Source organism: Gymnoscopelus braueri (assembly GCF_963280865.1).
Source record: "Gymnoscopelus braueri genome assembly, chromosome: 3".
NCBI classification, from domain to species: Eukaryota; Metazoa; Chordata; class Actinopteri; order Myctophiformes; family Myctophidae; genus Gymnoscopelus; species Gymnoscopelus braueri.
The window spans coordinates 45,421,216-45,443,399 of record NC_137612.1 but is presented as its reverse complement, the minus strand read 5'-3'; positions in this window follow the sequence as shown (position 1 = coordinate 45,443,399).

Below are 22,184 nucleotides of genomic sequence, written 5' to 3'. Positions count from 1 at the left end.
CCTGAGCAAGACACTTAACCCCTAACACCCCCCCCCCACACACACACACACACAAACACCCATCACAACCATCCGCTGGGTGAAGCTGAAAACGGCATTTCCTCAGCGGGACTAAAGTCAACCAAATAAAAAAAGGAAGGAAAAGAAAACACATTAGACAATCTACATTTCCCAAAAGGTAATGTATGTGCTTAAATCAGTCTGACCAGAAGCAGGCATAAAACATATCCCCACCATATCCCCATATACGTGACTGACCGGGGGGGGGGGGGGGGGTATCAAAAGCAGAGGCATCCCCCCCAGCAAATCCAACCCCGAATATAGGCTTTAAGAGAAGGCAATATATGTTTAATATTCAATAAAACCAGAGATGTGAACTCAGCAATATCTGACTGGAAATGGTGCAGCAAGCAAATATCGATTGGATTGCATTTAGACACTGTGGAGGAAATATTTCAAAACATTTGAGCATCTATTCTGGGACAGAAAGTGTTCCATTCCAACAACACATGTGATTGTAGTGTGCCTCTGCAGATACTCAGCTCATGTTATGCTACCAGCTCCCTGTGCATGACAAGGAGCCTTTGTGCATGTTTTTTTTTTGAAACTTTACTTATTCTGCTTAAAAAAAACAACAACTCTTAAATGGAGGAGTGGAGGCAGGGGTGGAGGAAGAACTGAGAATAAAAAACATTTGCAATACCAACACAATATGAAAATACTCTGTTACAAGTTAAAGGCCTGTATTCATACATTTATTTGAGCATCAACATCACAATATACTTACAGTACCAAAGTAAAAGTACTCAACGATTTCAAAATGTGTCAAACTTTATAGAAGATAGCAGATCTATAAGCTCACAACAGGTGTGAGGTTGTAGATTGGCTATTTTGGAACTACTTTAGTATAAAATGGGTATTAAGTGGTTAAGGCGAAATCTGCTAAATCAAAATCTGCAAATTATTTGAAAGTAAAGCTTTCAAATAATTGTAGTGGAGTAAAGTGCAATATTTGCTTAATTTGGAGTGGAGTATAGAGTATTGAAACATAAAAATATTCAATTCAAGCAAAAATGCTGTATCTCAAAGCTGGCACTTAAGTACAGAACTACTTGTACTTAACTGGGTGGGGGGCATTAACTCTTGTCCCACCTTGCCTGTGTGTGTGTGTGTGTGTGTGTGTGTGTGTGTGTGTGCTGACTTGTGTGTGTTAACTTGCAGATATTCCATTGTATTGACCTCCGCCTGCTCTGTGCTGTGTGACAGCTTGTTTGCCAGCCAGAAGCCAGGAGAGAAGTTGTCGCTTAAAGCTGGAGTATTTTTCTGCTGTCACATCCCATTAAGCCGCTGAGAAGTTGATGTGTCCTTATTTTGGCTGAAAACTGTGCATCTCTAAAAAAGGAAGAAAAAAAAAACTTGGCTTTGCAGAAAGTAAGAATGATGACTTTAATTTTTGAAAGTCATGCATTTGTGGAGTTGTGTCTTTGTCGAGTGGCCCGGCCGTGCGGTGAATTTTGATAGCGTGCGTTTCCAGTTCTGTTGAAGTTCCGTTCTGACTGTAATTGTGGTTTGCGGTCGGGTGGGTTAATGCGTGTTTGATGCTTAATGTGGCTTTGGCGGCCTTGTCTGTCTGGAAAAACGGTTGTTAATTTGAATGTAACTACCGGGTTAAGTAAAGGCTAAATGAAATGAAAGCTGTAAAAGAATAGTGTGGGTGTTTTAATGGCGTTCCTGGTGAACCCACACGGCGTGTGAGGCACTGCATCATCTGTCACTGCATGTGAAGGAAGAGCTCAGAAACACAGCAGTGTGTGTGCTGCAGCTCTGAGGAGATGTCAAGAGAACCATCAAATGGAGTTTGATGCGTGTTAATGGAGTTTGATGCGTGTTAATCACTTGAGCCCTATTCTATCGTGTGACGCTGTCAAGTGAAAGTAGTTAAAATTGCTCTTTTGAAGTAGTCACAGAATATTTATATCCAGTATGATCGGTCCCCCAAAAGTTGCTAAACACAAAGGCTTTCACTGTGCTTCCGCGAAAAGAAAAAATAAATCACCGCAACCCCTCGTTTGCTTGATATGGGCCGTTGAAAATAGCATGTCTAAAATGCAGGGGGGGAAAGGAACTCAAGATAAAGCCGTTTCCCCACATACGCTAACCAGGAAGTGGATGGAGCAGTAGATCTTGTGATCACGTGATCTCCTAGATCTCTCTGTGACTGAGCCTGAAATGGTGGCTCATAGGTTGCGGAACAGCGCCATCTAGTGGTAAACACTGAAAACACGTTTTGGACCTGTTACACGTCTTTGGCACTCTGGGCTTTGGAAAAAATGGACGCGTTACATGTCAATGGCACTGAATTAGTTAATTCTTTGGTTTGGCAGAGCGTATACAAAATACAATTGCCCATGTATAAGGGAGGTAAGCCAGGGAGGGTGATATTTGTCGCCGCACATACTACGGGATGGGGTGGCTCCTGCAGTGGGGAGTGTTTGACGGGAGGAGTGGGCCCGGCGGAGGCGGTATATACTCCCGGTCGGGGCTCCTCACTGGAAGGTGAGCCAGTATACAGGCTACAACAGCAGTGACAACAACACACAAATGTGTGGGGAGGTTTAATTGGCATCTAACAACTAAATTACGACTAGAATAAAGGGCTCAAAATAATTGGCCACTCAAAACTTTTGAATAAATTACACGATAGGATGTCAAATGGCAAAGTGATTAGTATTGTTTACGGTGTGGCTCTAGGACAGTGGTTCTCAACCAGTGGTCCGGGGACCACATGTGGTCCTTGAGGAGGTTCCTGGTGGTCCCCAGCTAAATGATGGAGAGTTGGTAACCAAATTTGACCCTTATAGATCTTTAACTCTTGAGAGCGTAAAATGTTATGCTCTCAAGAGTAAAATTATTGTTAAACATCTGCATTACTTAACTTACAAGAGGTCTACACAATTAGAGAATGTAGAAGAATTATTATTTTGATCAGCGTTTGCCTGTTATCTCTTCTATGGTACCAACACACAGCATGGAATTGTGGACAAAATCTTATCCAACGACAACAAAATATTTGTTACTCATCAAATGGTGGTCTGTGGCTCAAATGCCGAATAGATAATGGACCTTGATATGAAAAGGGTTTAAACCACTGCTCTAGGAGATGAGCCACGTAACAATGGGTCTGTGTGAGTCTCAAAGAGAAGTCCAACACGCTTCAGTCAGTTCAATGTAGAAGGGCTCGGTGCTCAAAAGAGTAAAAAAAAACAACCTTTGAAACGTCAGTCACTCCTGCAAAATAATAATAAAATGTGCAGACCCAGTCGAGTGCTCCAGCATTTTATTTGGGCAGTATCTTCTGAAGGGCCCAGGTATTTTTTCCTTCTGGGTCTGTAAGTCTGTCTGTTTGCTCGGTGCTAATCTCACAAACCACTGGAGCGCTCAGCGCTACATCCCTTGTGCACACTGTCTGCCAGCAGTCCAGGAAGTAACTCCCCTCACGTACGTTTTATGTTATATCACTGTTCCTAAACATCTGGTCCAGGGCCCTACAGGGGGTCCAAATGGACGCTTACAGGTCTGTAACCCTGAGAGTGTACAAATGGAACCATGGTTTGTCTTTGGGACCCCAATCTACTCCGTAAAAGTCTCAGTATTAGTGTAACTCTGAGAGTTACAGACCTGTAAGGGTTCACTTCTTGGACCCCCTGGTGGTCCCCGGACCGGTTGAGAGACAGTGTTTTTATATGTTCGGAAATATTGAACTTTAATGTTGGCTGCCAGATCGGGCCTAAACCTTGCCTAAATATGGAGCCATATGTCATAGATTATATCACAGATGACTGACATCACATACTGGCCACATAATGTCCCATATCCATATAAAGCCACACCATTATAAAAGTCTGGAAAACAACGGGTGCGATTATATTGTTTGATTAATTTGCATTCATTTAAACAAACAAAAAATATCAGTTGTGAATTGCACGTCATATTCCCATAGGCCTATGTGTTTCACATTGCATGCATTGAAAACGTGCATGCATTGTGAAATTGTCAACGGATGAGCTGTGCAGTTAAAACAAAATGAAACAAACTTGGTGTTGCGTTTATTGTTTCTGTTACTTACAAAAAAGAAAAGATTAAAAACAAAAAAGAAAAGCCTAAATATGTGTTGATTTAGTTGTTTATTAACTTTTGTACCTACTGTGCCTATTAAGCTTATGTATGTATTCAAATCAATAATCTTTTGGTTGGAAATTACCAAAACGTTGGTGTCCATTTCATATTGCATATTCTGCTCTTAACAGATGTTACGTTCAGTGCCACATGACGTGTACAAAAATGCTAAAGCTTTGTTTAATTTGCTTATTTATTTATCGCCATTTGTGTGTACGTTTATAGGTGTGTGCACGCGCATGCGTGCATGTTTTAAATCTAGACCATGATGAGTCTGTATAAAAGTTTGAATTGAATTAAAACGTTCTCATGGAGTTCTTCTACTTGGCATTAAAACAGAACCTACATTGAGCCACTTTCCAATTCAATTCTGTGAGCAATCTGCCTCCAACTGATTTGCATGAGAGAGCGTGAACTTAGAAGCATTGTTACCACTCACCACGGAGTTTAATGAGCATCAGAGTTATAGATATGAGCATGGATGGTAGCAGATTAGTTTCTGTGGCTGGGTGGTGTTGTTGGTTAATAAGATGGCTTCCCCTTGAGACTGCATGCAGCCTTGCTGATCTGAATAGATTCTCAACACAACTCCCTCTCTGTGTTTAAGCCATGCTGTCTCTCTCTTGGCTATCGTTGCTGTCGGGCAGAAACCTTATATCTCCATATTTCAACGTTTTATGTTGTCTTTTTTTTTGGTAAATGAATGCCCTACTTCGTCATACGAGTACGACAGTGTCATACAAAAGTAGCAAAAATAGCCGACCTACAGGCTTTGTGTCGTGAGCTTGTACATCTGCTATTTGTTATTTTAAAAAAGAAAAGAAAAAGAAGAGCAGTGTAAATAATAACTACTGGTACGCTGAATCCATTGGAACACTGGTTATTTTGTCCATATCCTGAAAGGTAATGATCTTGGACATACAAGGTTTCAGACGGCAGTGATGCTATCCTACTGTCAAGGATTGTATTTGTCACATTCACTTACAGTAACAGACATAGAGGTCAAACCATCATGGTAAATTAATTATGGCAGAGCTATTCATGAGTGGCTGTCTCTTTTCTTTAACATTGCATGCAGGCAGTGAAATTATTGTATTCAGATCATCCTCAAGAGCACTGTGTGTGGACAAAAATACAAATATAATAATGAGATAGTCAATAGTCTTGCAATGAAGTGAAAGTCAATCGGTCCCATATATATATACGTAATCTTTATTTCAGACCTGTGGGTCCATATTAAAGAAGACGGCACTTAATATTAAAAAGACAGCAGTATATGAATATAATACAATATTTAAAACAAAACAAAACGGATCACTCAAGCGCACACTGTTTTTGGCATTATATTTTATGTCAGAATCTTTGATATACTGTGTGCAGATCTTCATCAGCATACATGAGAGGATTGACATCAGTGTCACCCACAAGACAGGCAGTGTTGCACCCATGCAACTGTTTTGACAGGTCATCCATGAACGTTAAACAACATAGGGGATAAAATCCTACCCTGGCAGATCCCATTACTGACATGGAATGGTTCAGAAATGTAATTGCCCCATTTTACCTGAAACATCTGACGGGCATACCAAAAGACCAGTATTCTAACTTAAGTATTTTGGAACACCTCTATCAATCAATTTCATAAATAACTTAGCACGATAAATCTATCAAATGCTCTAGTCTAGCACAAAAATACAGTATAATTCTGGTTTCTGTATTTGGCAACTGGAATAAATACATAAATCAGTGGTATGTTTTCTTTTGAACACAAACTGATTATCTGTAGAGAGAACACACATATCCAGCCTAGTTAGGAGGATTCTTTCCAATATTTTAGATATATGCACATGAACATATGGGCATAGCGGTCGGATCTGTGGCTCTGGACAACCGGATCTCTGTATCTGCCAGTCCTTGTGCCTTTTATGCCCATATATGGAGATTACTGATGTCATCAGTATATGCCCACATATGGGCATGCCCTCTTTTGTGCCCATATATGGAGCTGACTGATTTGTTTGCGGCTGATGCCATGACGACACATTGACGTCAGACAACACACTGGGGCGTAGCTGCATTGGGAACTCCTTATATGGTCAGAGTCAGAGGTCCGTCCGCCTGCTGGCCATTAGCCAATGTTAATATAGGAAGTACATCCCCTGGGTCACCAAAGTATTTTTTCTATTGAAAATACCAGGGTCGTCATAGCATCGTGTCATATAAGAAAAAAATTATCTGCAATTCTGTCAGGTATGTGACTCTGTCGTTTATGACATTGAGTTACATTTGATAACGTCTGTGTTTGGAGAAAATTGATTAATTCTGCAGCGGTACCGGGAAGTAGCCTTGGAAACTGCAGTAAGAAATTCAAGTGACTCATCGTCCCCCCACTGAAGCACTCTGACAAAAACATTTGCGAGATTCTTCAGATTTCGTGACATTAGGTATTGTTAGGAGTAGGACATTAGGAGTGTTATTATTTAGTTTGTTTGATGAAACGAACTGAGAACTGCCAACGCTACTCTCTCCTACAACGTGATGCTGATTATGTGCGTCGGTTGTGCCGTTGTTATTCTTTTCATAAATATATATATATATGTAATCTTTATTTCGGACCTTTGGGTCCATATTAAAGAAGACAGCACATACTATTAATAAGACAGCAGTATATGAATATAATACAATATATAAAACAAAACAAAACGGATCACTCAAGCGCACACTGTTTTTTGCATTATATTTTATGTCTAAATCTTAACCATACTGTGTGCAGATCTCTTAATTGTTGAAGCCCAGCATTGTATGGACATCAGCATACATGAGATGATTGACAACAGTGTCACCCACAAGACAGGCAGTGTTATAAGATAAGATGTTTATTTGTCATTGCATGATCAACATACAGCGAAATGTTGTTTGGTACATCCATAACAACAGCATCAGCAACAAAGGGAAAAAAGGATAAATATAAAATATAAAACACTGCTCGAGCAATAAAACCCTTAGTCTGTTCAATAGGTCAGTCAGTTCAGTCCATAGTCACCTGTCAAAAATTCATAAGAAGGACATCCATAATGCATATAGTAGGAAAATAATTTAAGATAAGATAAAATATATAATATATAAAATGGACAATAAAAACTCACACAAATTGTTCATGTGTGTGTGCGTGTGCGTGCACGTGGTTGCGCGCATGCGAGTCCAGCAGCACTTTCACAGCCTTTGGGAAAAAACTGTTTGACAGCCTGTTGGTTTTGGCCTTAAAGACCTTCAGCCTGCCCGAGGGGAGGTTCTGAAACAGGTGGTGTCCAGGATGTGAGGGGACCCTAAAGATCTTTAAGGCCCTGTTTTGGAGACGGTTTGAGTGAATGTCACTCAGGCGTGGAAGCGGAGAACCAATGATCCACTGCGCCGTTTTAGTCACCCGCTGCAGATCCTTCCTCTCTGCATCAGTGCAGCTGGAATACCAGACTGTGCAGGCATAAGTCAGGATACTCTCGAGAACGGTAAAAGTTGATAAGCAGGTTTTGTGGAAGTCCGCTGCGCTTCAGTCTCCTCAGAAAGAAGAGGCGTTTCTGGGCCTTTTTGACCAGATTTGAGGTATTGAGGCTCCAGGTCAAGTCCTCCGAGATGTGCACGCCGAGGAATTTAAAACTGGAGACCCTCTCAACCTCCTCCCCCCCGATGCTAAGAAAGCTGTGACTGGGTTTTTCCCTCCTACAATCCATGATTATCTCCTTAGTTTGTTTTGTATTCAAGCTCAGATCATTGTCCTTGCACCAGACAGTCAGTGCACTGACCTCCTCCCTGTATGCCACCTCGTCATTATTTGTTATCAGACCCACTATAGTCGTGTCATCTGCGAACTTGACCAGAGTGTTCGAATGATGGTGGGCAGTACAGTCACTGGTAAAAAGAGAGTAAATGATTGGGCTGAGAACACATCCTTGAGGGACGCCTATGTTCAGTGTGATAGTGGAGGATGTGTGCTGGCCTAGCCTGACCTTTTGGGGCCTGTTAGTCAGGAAATCCTTTATCCACAGACAGAGATGTGGTTCTATACCTAGCATCTGTAGTTTAATGACCAATTTACTGGGGCTGATGCAGTTAAATGCAGAGCTAAAATCAACAAACAACATTCTCACGTAGATATTAGGCTTTCTCTCGAGATTCTCCAGATGAGAGAGCACCGGCCGGGCCGCTGCGTCTGAACGCGCCGCCATCTTGATGAACATCAAGTTGCACCCATTCAACTGTTTTGACAGGTCATCCATAAACGTTAAACAACATAGGGGATAAAATCCTACCCTGGCAGACCCCATTACTGACATGGAATGGTTCAGAAATGCAATTGCCCCATTTCACCTGAAACATCTGACGGGCATACCAAATACCAAGATTCTTCACATTTCGTGACATTAGGTATTGTTGGGAGTAGGACATTAGGAGTGTTATTATTTAGTTTGTTTGATGAAACAAACTGAGAACTGCCAACGCTACTCTCTCCTACAACGTGATGCTGATTATGTGCGTGGGTTGTGCCGTTATTCTTTTCAGTGGTAAATGCGATGCTTCATATCCATATGATTAAAATCACTGGGCTCATTTGTTTATTTACAAAGACAACTCGGGTCCAGTTTACTAACTCAAGAGGGTTTAAGTGGTTAACTGTGTGTGTGTGTGTGTGTGTGTGTGTGTGTGTGTGTGTGTGTGTGTGTGTGTGTGTGTGTGTGTGTGTGTGTGTGTGTGTGTGTGTGTGTGTGTGTGTGTGTGTGTGTGTGTGTGTGTGTGTGTGTGTGTGTGTGTGTCAAATGCTGAGCTGGCCCAGTATCATTAAAACCAGGGAAGCATCTGTGTCATTTTAGATTTTTATATATATAGCAATATAAGATATTCAGAAAACTCTTAGGAGTTAGAACAGAGGATCTTAAAAATAGCAGATATACAAGCTCACAGCGTGTCACTTCATGCAGTGCTGCGAGCTTGTACATCTGCTTTTTTTTTTAGCATTTCTTTACATTTGAAATCGTTTTTTTGTTTTTTTAACTCAAATCTTCTCTTCTGGGGCCCCTGGCACAAATCTTTTTCAGATGGGGGGGGTCTGTGGCCAAAAACATATCATTTTGGGGGGTCCTTGGCACGAAAATGTTTGAGAACTACTGAATTAGAAGGAATTTGTAAAATGGGCCTCAGGTCTTAATGGGATAAAAGAGGGTTCTTTATAAGGACAAGGGTGGCAGGAGATTGAGTCACAGAGACTGCTCAACTGACTAGTGTTTCCATAGGAACAGTATAGCTAAAGGCACTTCATTTCATTTCAATTCATGGGAAAGATCAGTAAATAGAAATTGTGGTTGAAAGCTCACAGTCACATTCCATGACCATTGCTGTGATACAATAATATGTAAGGACACACAGAAGAGCAACTCGTCCTCAGGTGACTGACAAAGTCAATGCAGGACGTGATCAGATTGCATCAGCAAGAACAGACAGATGACGACTACATGGAGAGGGATGTTATAGTAGGGTTGCAATGCATAAAGCCCTCATTAATCCATTAAGACCAGTAACGCATCTGTGTCATTTTGAGATTTCTTTGGCTATTCAAAAATAGCAGATATACAAGCTATGAGCTTGTAGATCTGCAATTTTTTTTTAAATCATGAAAATTTGTGCAAATCTTTGAATATATATATTTAAAGCGAACATTTGTAACTCAAATTTTTGCTTCTGGGGGTCCCTGGAACAAAACACTTTGAGATGGGGGCGGTCCACGGCCAAATACATATCTAAAAATGTTTTCGAAATCCTAACACCATGTTGCTATATCAGTGGTGCTCCAACTTCTCCATGTCAAGGACCCCCAAAATGATATGAATTTGGCCACGGACCCCCCATCTCAAAATATGTTGTTCCAGGGACCCCCAGAAGCACATATCAGAGTTAAAAATGTTTGCATTAAAACATATATATATATATAAAAATAAAAAATAAAGCAAATCCAAGCTTAAAAAAAATGTTGTATGAGCTTGTACAGTATATCTGCTATTTTTGAATAGCCAAAGAAATCAAGAAAACAGATGCGTTCCTGGATTGTATGAGTTAAGTGGTGTTAAAAACTGTAGGCACTGGCCTACAGTCGATGAGTAAACGATAGCCAAATCCATATTAAAATATAAGAAATAAATGGCCCAGGTACCTTGCACACATAGAACCATCTGTGTGACTACAGTATAAGTCTCTTGCAGTCCACACTCCACAGACAACCTTGTCTTGGTAGAGCGCTGCTCTGAATGCACACAATACGGGAGTCACACAACGTCACTTTAATTGACGCACATATAGTGTCTGTCAAGCTGAAATGGGTGATCCATGTGGTAATGATGGCAGACTGTTCGCAACAACCAGACTCACTCAACCGAAGACGGCAGAGAGAGTGATTTGCACTCAGTTTGGAATTATCCTTCAGGGTAAAAACTACCTTATTGTGACATTTCTTGAAATTGTGTCTTTAATTATATTAAAAAGAAGAAGAAGAGTTATACAGAGTCCCGTTTCATGTCAGGGAGTAGATAGTTCCACGTTAATCACAGCACGTCGCTCGGAGCGTTACGCCCGTTCTTCATAAAACTTAAATGAATAGCCCAAGATTTCATTTAAACCATTATATGACTTAACCTTATTAAAATGAGCCTATAGAATAGGGTATAAAGTATGAATCATTTCCTTTGTTCTTGCCAAGTGAGTGTTTTTCAGCACCAGAGAGAGAGAGGGAGAGAGATTTACTGAATAAAATATATCATATTAAAAATAGACAGGTTCAAAATTCTATAGGTTTTTTTTTTTTAATAATGGATTTTCAGACGTCATTTATGACAGCCCTTGTCAACAGAGATGTGGAAATAAGTATATGGTTGGATGAGTCCATACTTCACCATAGTCTCCACAAGTGCGTGAATGTGTGTGTTTGCGTACACCAGGATATGGTTTAGGGCTGGCTGCTTCTTTTTTATTGCGGGATGGGGGGTATTTTCCTGGCATGGTTTTGGTCCATTTGTCCCTTTAGGGAAGGGCCACTGCAAATCAATACATCACTTCTATCCTGATGGGAGTGCTCTCTTCCAGGATGACAATGCCTCCACAGGGCACGGGGAAGGGTCACTGGATGCTTTGATGAGTTCGGAAATGATGTGAGTCGTATGCTGTGGCCTTCACAGTCACCAGATGCCACACTACTAGCATTTGGCTGCTCGTAACTGTACCTGTATAAGAAGTTGCAAATAAACCCTTGCAACTTTGCTTCTTTCTTAGGTAATATTTGACAATCTGGCCAATGTTTGACCGTTTTATATAGTGTAGTTTGTTGATTACTTTTCTTTCATTGTAGAGGTATTAAAAATGTCTTAGAAGTCATGAAATTGTCACTTTAGAAATGAGCAGATAGATACCCTATATACACTGTATGTTGGTTTGTTTACTGTTGAGTGAGAACTTTTTTTTGCAAACTAAGCAAATCATTTGAAAAAAAATAAAACAATAATAATTATCATCATTTGGGGACCGACCTCGGGTCCCAACCCACAGTTTGAGAACCACTGTTCTACAATACTTGTGGGGACATTTGGGAAGAATGGTAATACAAGAAAACACACACACACACACACACACACACACACGGAGAGACAACGGAAAACACGGCAGCATAGACTCAGTCACAGTGTGTATGATGAATAGCTCAGTCCATCAGTGTGTTAGGTAATGGCAGTACAGTGAACAGTGCAATATAATGCACATGGCTGTGTGGGAGTTCCACTCCATTAATCCATGTCAGTGTTTCCAGGAGTCTTATGCACATGGTGTAGCAGTACGTGAGATATGCTGTCTGGGAGTTCCACTCCATTAATCCATGTCAGTGTTTCCAAGAGCCCTTATTGCCTGAGGATATACTGTATACCGTTGTTGTCGGGCAGAAACCTTGTATCTCCATAATTCTACGTTTTCTTTTTCCGTAAATGAATGCCCTACTTTATCATTCAAGAGTGTTGGTACAGAGGTAGTGAAAATAGCAGATTTACAAGCTCATAACGCTTCGCGATCCGACGCTTTTTGAGCTTGTAGATCGGCTATTTTCACTAATTAAAAATAATTTTCGAACTTTCAGTTTAATTGAGTATTTACTTTAGTCTCCTTTTTTATGCTTTACTTACTAGTTACGCTGTAGATTTAGATTATGATCGCAAAATATGCATTAACTTCTTCAGCCCTATTTTATACTTTGGCTATTTAAAAATAGCCACTCTACAAGCTCGCAAGGCGTTGCATCGTGATGCATTGTGAGCTTGTAGATCGGCTATTCTTTTAACAACAATTTAAAAAAAAGTAATTCCAAAATGAGTACGCCTACTTTTACTTTGGTATTGGTAAGTATATTTTGATTGATTGATATTTTGATGCCAATACTTTTGTACTTTTAGTCAAGTAAAATTTTGAATGCAGTTTCACAAATGCATTCCACAAATGCTTGTTTAAACAGTAGTGTTTTTTCAGGTGGGATATGGGATGCGAACATCCGGCATCAGCCCCTTTCAGGGGATGTAAGGGGGTGGTGTGTTGTACTCTGTGTGAGACTGTCAGTTATTTGTATACAGGCAGGAGGTGCTCTAGGTTGTGGTCATATATTCCCAGGGGACGGTGAGCTGATGAATGATGTGCCTCCTCTGTGTTGGCATAAAATAAATCCAGTATTTTATTATCTGAGGTGTAGCATCATGCTGTAAAGGGGGCGGAGGGGAGGGCAGAGACAGCCATGATGATTAAAGTCACCAGTAATAAGAAGGAGGGCACGCAGGTGCTGTGTCTGCATCCTGCATGTCATCGAATAGCACCAGTGGTGGAAAAAGTACTCAAATGTTTTACTTAACTCATTCACTGCCAGACTTATTTCTGGCTGCGTTTGCCCACTACCAGGGATTTTCGTTTTTTTTTACCTTTTCAACTGGTCACAGAAAATGTATACCCATTATGATCGATCGTCCGACCATTTGTAAACACAAACGGTATCAGTGTGCGACGCCCAGAGAAAAAACAATCCAACCGTGACCGCCCCTTGCCTTGTAACCCATCTCTCGCCAAAAATGCACGCTTTTCTTACCTTTTCAACTGGTCACAGAAAATGTATATCCATTATGATCGCTCGTTCGAGCGTTTGTAAACGCAAACGGTATCAGTGTGCGTCGCCCCAGAAAAAACTATCCGACCGCGACCGCCCCTTGCCTTGTAACAGCATGTTGAAAATAGCATGTCTCGGGAAATGCAGGGCAAAAAAAGTCAACTCAAGATACAGCTGTTTTCAGGAAAACGCTAAACAGGAAGTGGACGGAGGCGGAAATATTTGGATGACGTGATCTCCAGATCCGTGTGAGTAGAGAATGAAAATGGTCACTCGGGTGATAAAGAGTAGCCCACCAGTAGCCTACTGCATTTGCAGTCAAGACACTGCTACAGGAACCCAAATGTGGGTAAATGTAATCTTTGCTGAGTAAAATTATGGAGACCATCCACCCTCTGGGAGGTGTGTATTTCCTACTACTGTAGATCTGCTGTGCTGCATGTTGTTGTAGCACGTCTGGGGTAACTAGATTAGGCAGGGCTTCACAGCTATAACATGGCTTGAAGTTGGTGGCCACAAGACCATGACCAAAAAAAATAACAAACAATGTTCGTAGTTAACCATTTAACCGAAAACCGTTTAAAAAATGTGTAACTAACAGCAGAATCTGTCAGCACCACTGCCCTAAATATATTATGTTGTTAGTAGGAATAAACACAGAAGCACTTGGGAGGAAGTGGACTAAGATAGGGGAGGAGCCAAACCGAGTTCCTGTTTCTACACAACAAAGGAGTTGCTAACTCCAGATGCTAAAACAAAAGGGGGAAATATATATGTCACAGGGAAATTGGAGAACCAGGGAAATTGAAAACGGAGCGCTCGTTTTTAGGTGCGGGGCTTCGGGGCGAGGCGGGGCTTTTCGAGACGGGTTTTTTTTTGTTTGTTTTTTTTGCGAGGAGGAGGAGGAGGAGAATGAGGACGCGGCGCCGCGAGGCGGGGCTTTGATGCAAGGCGGCGTGCATGAGCGCGTGCGTGTCCATTACACCAAAGAAATAATTCTTCTTCTGCATCCATTAGCTAGTTTTATATAGTAACAGTATGATTCATTCATCCTCAATAGCGTCCTGATGGGCTGAATGATGGCCTAATTCTGAACTGATTAGATCATTATTAGAGCTTGTTCCCTTATCAGCCAGATGCTCAAAAACACAAAAAAAAAAAAAAAACTTCACCGTGCCAGCCTGCTTCCACTATTCCTCTCACAAATACTCTTCCATGCCAGGGACCTGTGCATGCACAGAACGCGCTGAAATATCTACTTCCTGTTTTCTCAATATCCAAATCAAAGCCTGTGCACTATAAAGGACTGGCACAGAAATGATCCTTTCAAACATCAAAATGCATGAATGCAGTATGAACCAGGCCCTAATAAGTTACCACAATGGACAGTGTTTCCCACACTGGGGGTTGTCCCCAAAACATCTTAGAGGGTCCCCAGATGATTAGCTTAACACATTGCCTGCCAGAGGGTTTTCTATAACAGGATCAGCCAGTGCCAGGAATTTTGACCATTCTGACTTGACTCATCTTTGAGGACCCACAGAATATTTTGTGCTATGACTATGAACACATGGAATATCTCAAAACAAAGATTAGAATCTCTTCTTTCATCTGAAAAAGAAGTGAGTTGATAGCATGTTCCGTTTTTAGCTAGAGGTAGTTGAATACAGCTGGTTTTCACCAAAAACAGCCCCTTTTCTTTAGATTCAGAGTTATGAGCATTTTAGTGAAAGACACACTTTAGATGCATAAAATGATTTCAAAAGTCTTTGACATTTATTTTGCGCCTTCATTGACATCAGTCATGTAAACAATACTTGTTTATAAAAAAATAAAACATACAACATTTATGAATGGACATTTCTGGCTCTGTTTCACTCCAAAGTGAAAAGCTTATTTCAGCTCATTTCAAACAAAGTTTTTCAACTCAAGTTATATACATCAAATAATAAATAATAAGTCAAAGTTCAAAGTGCAACATCAATACATCGGTCATCGAGAGCTTCATGAGAACACTTATTTTCCAGTCCAATATTCTATACTGCAGTGGTTTTCAAACCTTTTGTGCCCAAGCCACATGGGCAAGTCAAAATCTCAAGCCACACCTGTATTCATAGCAACAAATAGCATGATAGTACAAGCTTTTACTGAGCTTGTAGATCCATTATTTTATGCCATTTATGACAATTTGTGAAAATAAATAAATAAAAATAAGGGATGCCAGGGCGTGACCCCCCAAAATAATCATATTTGAACTGAGGACCCCCACTTTGTTTCACTCAGTTCCACAGATAAATATTGTGAAAATAGCAGATCTACAAGCCCTCTCTTCTTCTTCTTCCTCTCTTCCTCCCCTCTGTCTGTCTGTCTGTCTGTCTGTCTGTCTGTCTGTCTGTCTGTCTGTCTGTCTGTCTGTCTGTCTGTCTGTCTGTCTGTCCCTCTCACACAGTGGTTCTCTAACTTCACATTTACTTTTACATTGTGAAAATAGCAGATCTACAAGCTCTGTTGTGGTCCCGAGTCCCGACCCACAGGTTGAGAATCACTGGCAACTAGCCAGAGCCAGCTGATGTGTTAGCTCTGTTTCGCTTTGTAATGGCGGACCATGTTACAGGTATAGACGCGGCCGGGCGGCTTAGACTCCTTTGTAAGAACGTGTTTGTGTGATCACGTGACCGGATCATGTTTTTTTTCAACTTCTACGTCATCTACAGGAAAGATATTAACCCCCAAGCTGCCAGAGGACCTTATATAACAGAAACTACTGAAAAGACCACTTCGCGTAGATCTACGCGATTGGCACTCTGCGGCTTTATTTAGGTTCGCGTAGATCTATTGGCAGGCAATGTGTTAATGTGCAACTCACTCAACAGTAAACAAACCAACATACAGTTTATGTGCATATAGGGTATCTGCACATTTCTTAAGTTACAATTGAATGACTTTTAAGACCTTTTTAATACCAAATATTACGTAAGAAATAAATATTGTGAAAATAGCCGATCTACAAGCTCACACAACTTGTAGTTCGGCTATTTTGCCAATATTCAACTGAGTCAAACTAAATGTAATGCCTCAACTCCTACAATTCCAAGTGCTTGTCAGGGTGGGGCGTCCCCAGTTCATATGATTATTTTTGGGAGTTCAGGGCCTGAAAAGGAGCCCTTATTGCCTGGCTTCAGGCACTCCAAAAAGCGACTATATTTGTGCAAAGAATGACTCCTTGAATTTCAATAGGGCTTCACACTGGTACAGGTTCTACCAAAGTTCAATATTGCTTTAAGGTGCCAATTATAAACTTTTAATTGGACCCCTCGGGCATGTTGGAGTAGATCACTTGTCCACCAGTGGAAAAACAATGGCTCAACATTATAAATAATTTTGTAAATATGGTACATTTTACTCTTTTAAATGTTTTAAATTATTATTACAAAACCTCCTAAGCCCTGTTTTATACCTTTAGTGATCCCACAGGCTGCTCAGATGGTCATGATGACTGCTTGGGGGGAGAGCTGTACTGTACTGGAGTTAAGTGTCTCGCTCAGGGACCTTTTGAAACAGAAAGGGGAAGGGAGTTCTTTCTGGTTCCCTGGGGGAGGGCAGATCGCTTTTACAGCTTTATTCAGCTCATGGCTGCTCAGATGGCATTGACAAACACACGGTGGGAGGTGTTAATATGACAGAAGCATAACATTATGATCATGATCATCTGAACATTTACCTACCCTCAGTTCACTGAGTGTGTGCATGTGCTTGTATGTGTGTGTGTGTGTGTGCTTGTGCACGTGTGTGCGTGCGTGTGCGCACACATTTACATCAAAGTGTAAATGTGATGATGACTAACGTTTGATGCCTTGTGTTTATGGAAGCTGATAGGTAGCTAGGAGACATTGTTACTGAGGACATTCTGCATCATGACATTTCTAAAGGACACAGATGATGTTCCACACGTCACGTGTGTGTAGCGTTAAAAGGTTTTACTACACAGAGAGAGAGAGAGAGAGAGAGAGAGAGAGAGAGAGAGAGAGAGAGAGAGAGAGAGAGAGAGAGAGAGGGAGAGGGAGAGGGAGAGGGGGAGGGAGAGAGAGAGAGAGAGAGAGAGGATGTTATATGAGAACCTGTAGGTTCCCATTTAGTCCATGAGCCAGACAAGATTTCATTATCGAAAGAGTGGGCAAAACCATACCTATATTAAATTGTTCATAGGGTCAATACGAGTAAATAAATATTTGATAACCTTTCCACAGGAGCAGCTTTTTCACACATTTTGTTATTTTCCCCATACGTACATGACAGGTGAAAAAAATGACAATTTAAAAAAGAGTTATCATAATGAAACTGAGTTGATTACTTACATGAAGACAATGATTTATCGTATTACAAGTTTTCTGAAATTGTATATTTAAATATGCAAATTAGGCATTTAGTCCATGAGCCAGAGCCCCAAAATTGAGCCAGATATTGAATATTCCCTCGTTAAAAACCTTTGACTCCAACATCTTAACAAAATGAAATAAGTATGTTGACTCTGGCTTTGTCCAATGTTTCAATGTTGATTCTGGAAAGTTATGCAAATGTGGGCATATTTTCCTAATGCCTAATTTGCATATTTAAATATACAATTTCAGAAAACTTGTAATACGATAAATCATTGTCTTCATGTAAGTAATCAACTCAGGAAGTTTCATTATAACTCTTTTTAAAATGTTGTAATTTTTTCACCTGTAATGTACGTATGGGGAAAATAACAAAATGTGTGATAACCATGAAAAAGCTGCTCCTGTATATTTATTTACTCGTATTGACCCTATGAACAATTTAATATAGGTTTGGTTTTGCCCACTCTTTCGATAATCATTGCTCAATTTTGGGGCTCTGGCTCATGACCAGCCAATCTGTAAAACACCATTATTGTCCTCCCTTCCTCCCTCCCTCCATCCATTTCTCTCTCTCTCTCCCTCTCTCCCATGGTTTGCAAAGTAACGTGCAGTAAGTTTTATACAATCACTTTTTACATTGTGAGCTCCAGCTGTTTTTTTCAATTGAATGAAACATTGTATTAATTCAAATATTTTAATGACTTTTACAAAAATGTGTTGACTCGTTGAAATGCAGTGCAACTGCACCGCATATGGCTTAGAAAATTGCTCAACTTGCTGCGTCAACTCTATGAATATTCTACCACATAGGGATGTAGAACTTAACAAGCTGTAACTCCAACTGTTTATGTTTATGCTTCTGTCTTTTATATGTGTGTGCATATTCAATTGAATGTTATCTGTACATCAAAAAGTACTCAAGCCGTGTAATAATTAATAATCTGACACACAAAAACAAATGACACATATCCCCTCCACCTCGTGCGAAGCTGAAGTGACTAAAGGGACACATTGCTACGAAAGTCAGAAAGATATATCGGTTTGGCCGATATATTTGCCATTTTGTTGGACAATATCCGTATCGACTATTATGCAGCATGTGTCCCAATTTTTAACCACTTTAAGCTTAGCTTCCCTATTTTGGGCATGTCATTATGGGCAAAAACCTTTGAAATATTTCAACAATAGCAGATATTTTTCAAACACTTTTTAAAAAGTTTTCCCGAATTGATTAGAATATATTTGGTATACTTTTTGACAAAATATGTGTCAAAACATCTTTAATTGTAGTCTAGGACTACTTCCAAATTCAGGATCGGAATCGGTCGAGCTCTTTCTTGCCTTTTACTGATTGCACGGTTGACCCTGAGACTTTTGTTGCCTAAGCAAGGGTGAGTCATGGTATGCCAACTGTGACTGGAGGTTATTTTTGTTATGCAGTGAAGGCTACAGTATTGGGGTAAATTGTGTGTATACCTTTAAGTTTCGCTTACTTACTGGGTTGTGTTTTGGGCAGGATGCTTTGATGACACTGTAACCTTTAGTTTTTTTCTGCATAGTGCAGGCTAGTTGTATACTAGGTGAATGCTGTTCACTGCTGTCATTATTGATGGTGCTTAATCTGTAATGTTTTTCTTACCTTTTCTTACCTTTTGTATTGATGTATCCGTATACTTTTCTTACTCTGTATCTGTAACTCTAACTGCTTTGCTGCCCAAAACTAATTGCCCTCTGGAGGAAAATATAGTTGAAAGGTGAGTCAACTCCTCCTCTGTTCCTCTCACCTTAGTGGCCATGGTTCTCCAACATTATTCATGTCGGGCACTCCCAAAATGTATCCGGCCAAGGACACCCATGTGGAAAGTAAATTGTGCCAAGGATCTCCATAAGAGGACATTTGTGAAATTGTCTTATTATTATAATACAGTATATATATTTTTGATTGGCAAGCTACTAGCTTTTCTAAGTTCAAAATTGTGATGGCCAAAGGGGACCCCCTGGGAGCCCTTCAAGGACCCCTGCTGGTCCCCAGACCCCATTTGGAGAACCAGTGCTCTAGGGTATGTTCACCCTGTCCACCTTTTTATGAGTTTTTTTCGTTTAACATCATCAGCTCGGACTAGCAGCTCTGTATTTGTCTATTTTAGCCTTGTATTTTGCCTTATATCCTATATTATGGCCATGTCAAGGGAGAAGGGGGAAATGGCTTACGCTGGTGTTAGCCGGGTGTGGGTGCATGACATCCTCCGTGGTCGACAGCAGGGCATAGAGAGCGAATACATCCATGATGGAGAGACTTGGAGCTCTGTTTGTCTATGGTCGTGATTTGACAACTGATAAAAAACGGCCCACATCATAAGCACATTTCTCTAAAAGTGAAACTATTCTCATCTTTTGAAAGCGCTCCGCTCAGACCCAAACCCCACCTGAAAACACGCTTGTGGCCGCCTTTTTGGTCATTTCAGGTTTGAATGTAAAAAGATGGTACCTATTATCTTTTATCTCACATCCTTTCTTCCCGCAATTTAAAAAAAAAAAATTCATCATTAATCCTCTTTCACACACACACACACACACACACACACACACACACACACACACACACACACACACACACACACACACACATACACACACACATTTTCACATACTTTCACAGTTTCCACTAGCTTCACTCTCTTCACCTCGCCGTGATACCCAGAATGCATCACACAGGGTCAAGGGGTCAGGCGCCCCGCAGGGGTTCTGGGTAAATGAGTAAGTTTGGTATTAGCCCCGGCGGTCTGTGAGCAGCACATTACGGATAAGTTAATGGACACACTTAATTCCACAGCCATCTATTTTTCATGGGTAACGGGTTGAGAAATGCAATACGCCTTCCCATAAAACACGGCTGGAGGTGCAAGTTATGTGAAAGAAAAGCACACAGTGCTGTGTTATGATAAAGCACGTTCATTCTTATATGAATTAATAGTTTAATTAAAGATTTACCCTTGGAGAAGAAATACGTAGAGTGACCTGTTAAATGAGGAGAGAGAGAGAGAGGGAGAAAGGGAGACATAAATAAAACTGGTATGGGAAAGTGGGGGAGAAAAATTGAGGAGAGAAAGAAAGATGGAGAGAGGGAAAAGGAGCAAGAACATTTATAGACAAAGATCAAAGACCTAGAAGCAGAGATAGGCCCAGAGGAGGTGTGGCCGGAGATAGAGGGTGGGGGGGGGGGGTGGGGGACAACAGTGGCAGTCAGGGCCGGACTGGGGCCAAAATTCAGCCCTGGCATTTTGGTCCGGACCGGCCCACCACCCCCCGGACCGTTTTGTCAACGGGGGGGGGGGGGGGGGGGGGGGGGGGGGCGTTTCACTGTTTCAGCCCAGCCCTGCACATGAACTCTGCAGCCGCACTGAGGCCCCTGCTGGAAAGCATCCCAGCCCAAACATTAACGTAACTAATAATTGGGCCACACGACCCTGAAATGACCGTAATAATCCTAAAACGGGAGCAAAAATATTTGATTAAAAATTTGATTTTTTTTTTTTTTTGGGTGGCCCAGCGGCCCACTGGCCCGCGGCCCACCGGGCATTTGCCCGGTACGCCAAATGGCCAGTCCACCCCTGGTGGCAGTGAGATGTAAAGAGATTCAGATAATGTGTTGATGAATCAAGTACAGTATCAGAATCAGAATCAGTTTTATTGTCACATCACAGGTTTACAAGGTAAAAAAGTGGGTGAAATTCTTTTTTGTACATCGTTCCCATCGCAACGTTAGTTTCCATAGAAAGAAGAGGGGGGGGGGAGAAGAAGAGGGGTGGGGGGTAAGTGGGAAGGAGATCAAAACAAGAGAGCAACAGAAGGCCAGACAAGTTATCTACATATTTACAAATTACCTGAGATAATAAAACAAAAAAAAACTAAACTAAGGTGCCTGAGCATAGCAGCAATGTATTGTATACTGTGCATGTTATACTTATACTGTGCATGATAGACAATGGACGTTAAGGTGCTTAGAGGAAAAGGAGCACAATAAAAAAAGACCAAAAAAAATCAGTGCGTTATACAAGGGATTAAGGTGCAAAAGGTCAGTGCGTGTCCACCTAGAGTGGACCGACCCTAGTATAATCCGCAAGTAGCTCCATGAGGGAGTGCAACAAAAAGTCATTTGTACCTGGTGTAGTCCACAGGTGTGTCCGAGGGGGGGCTAAAGTCCAAGTCATTGTCCCTGGTATAATCCACAGGTGTGTTCAGGAAGAGCCAGAAAAGTCTGCGCTGCCTGTTGTCAGGCTGCTGAACAAGGCCTATGCCTCATTCAGGCTTATGCCCCATTCAGCATTCTGACAGCAGCCGGATTGAAACTACACCAGTACCTGGTGGTGGAACTCTTGATACTGCGGTAGAGCCCCTTGCCCGGTCGCGGTCGTTGTAGGGGGTTGAACAGTCTGTGACTTGGGTGGTGCTTGTCCTTG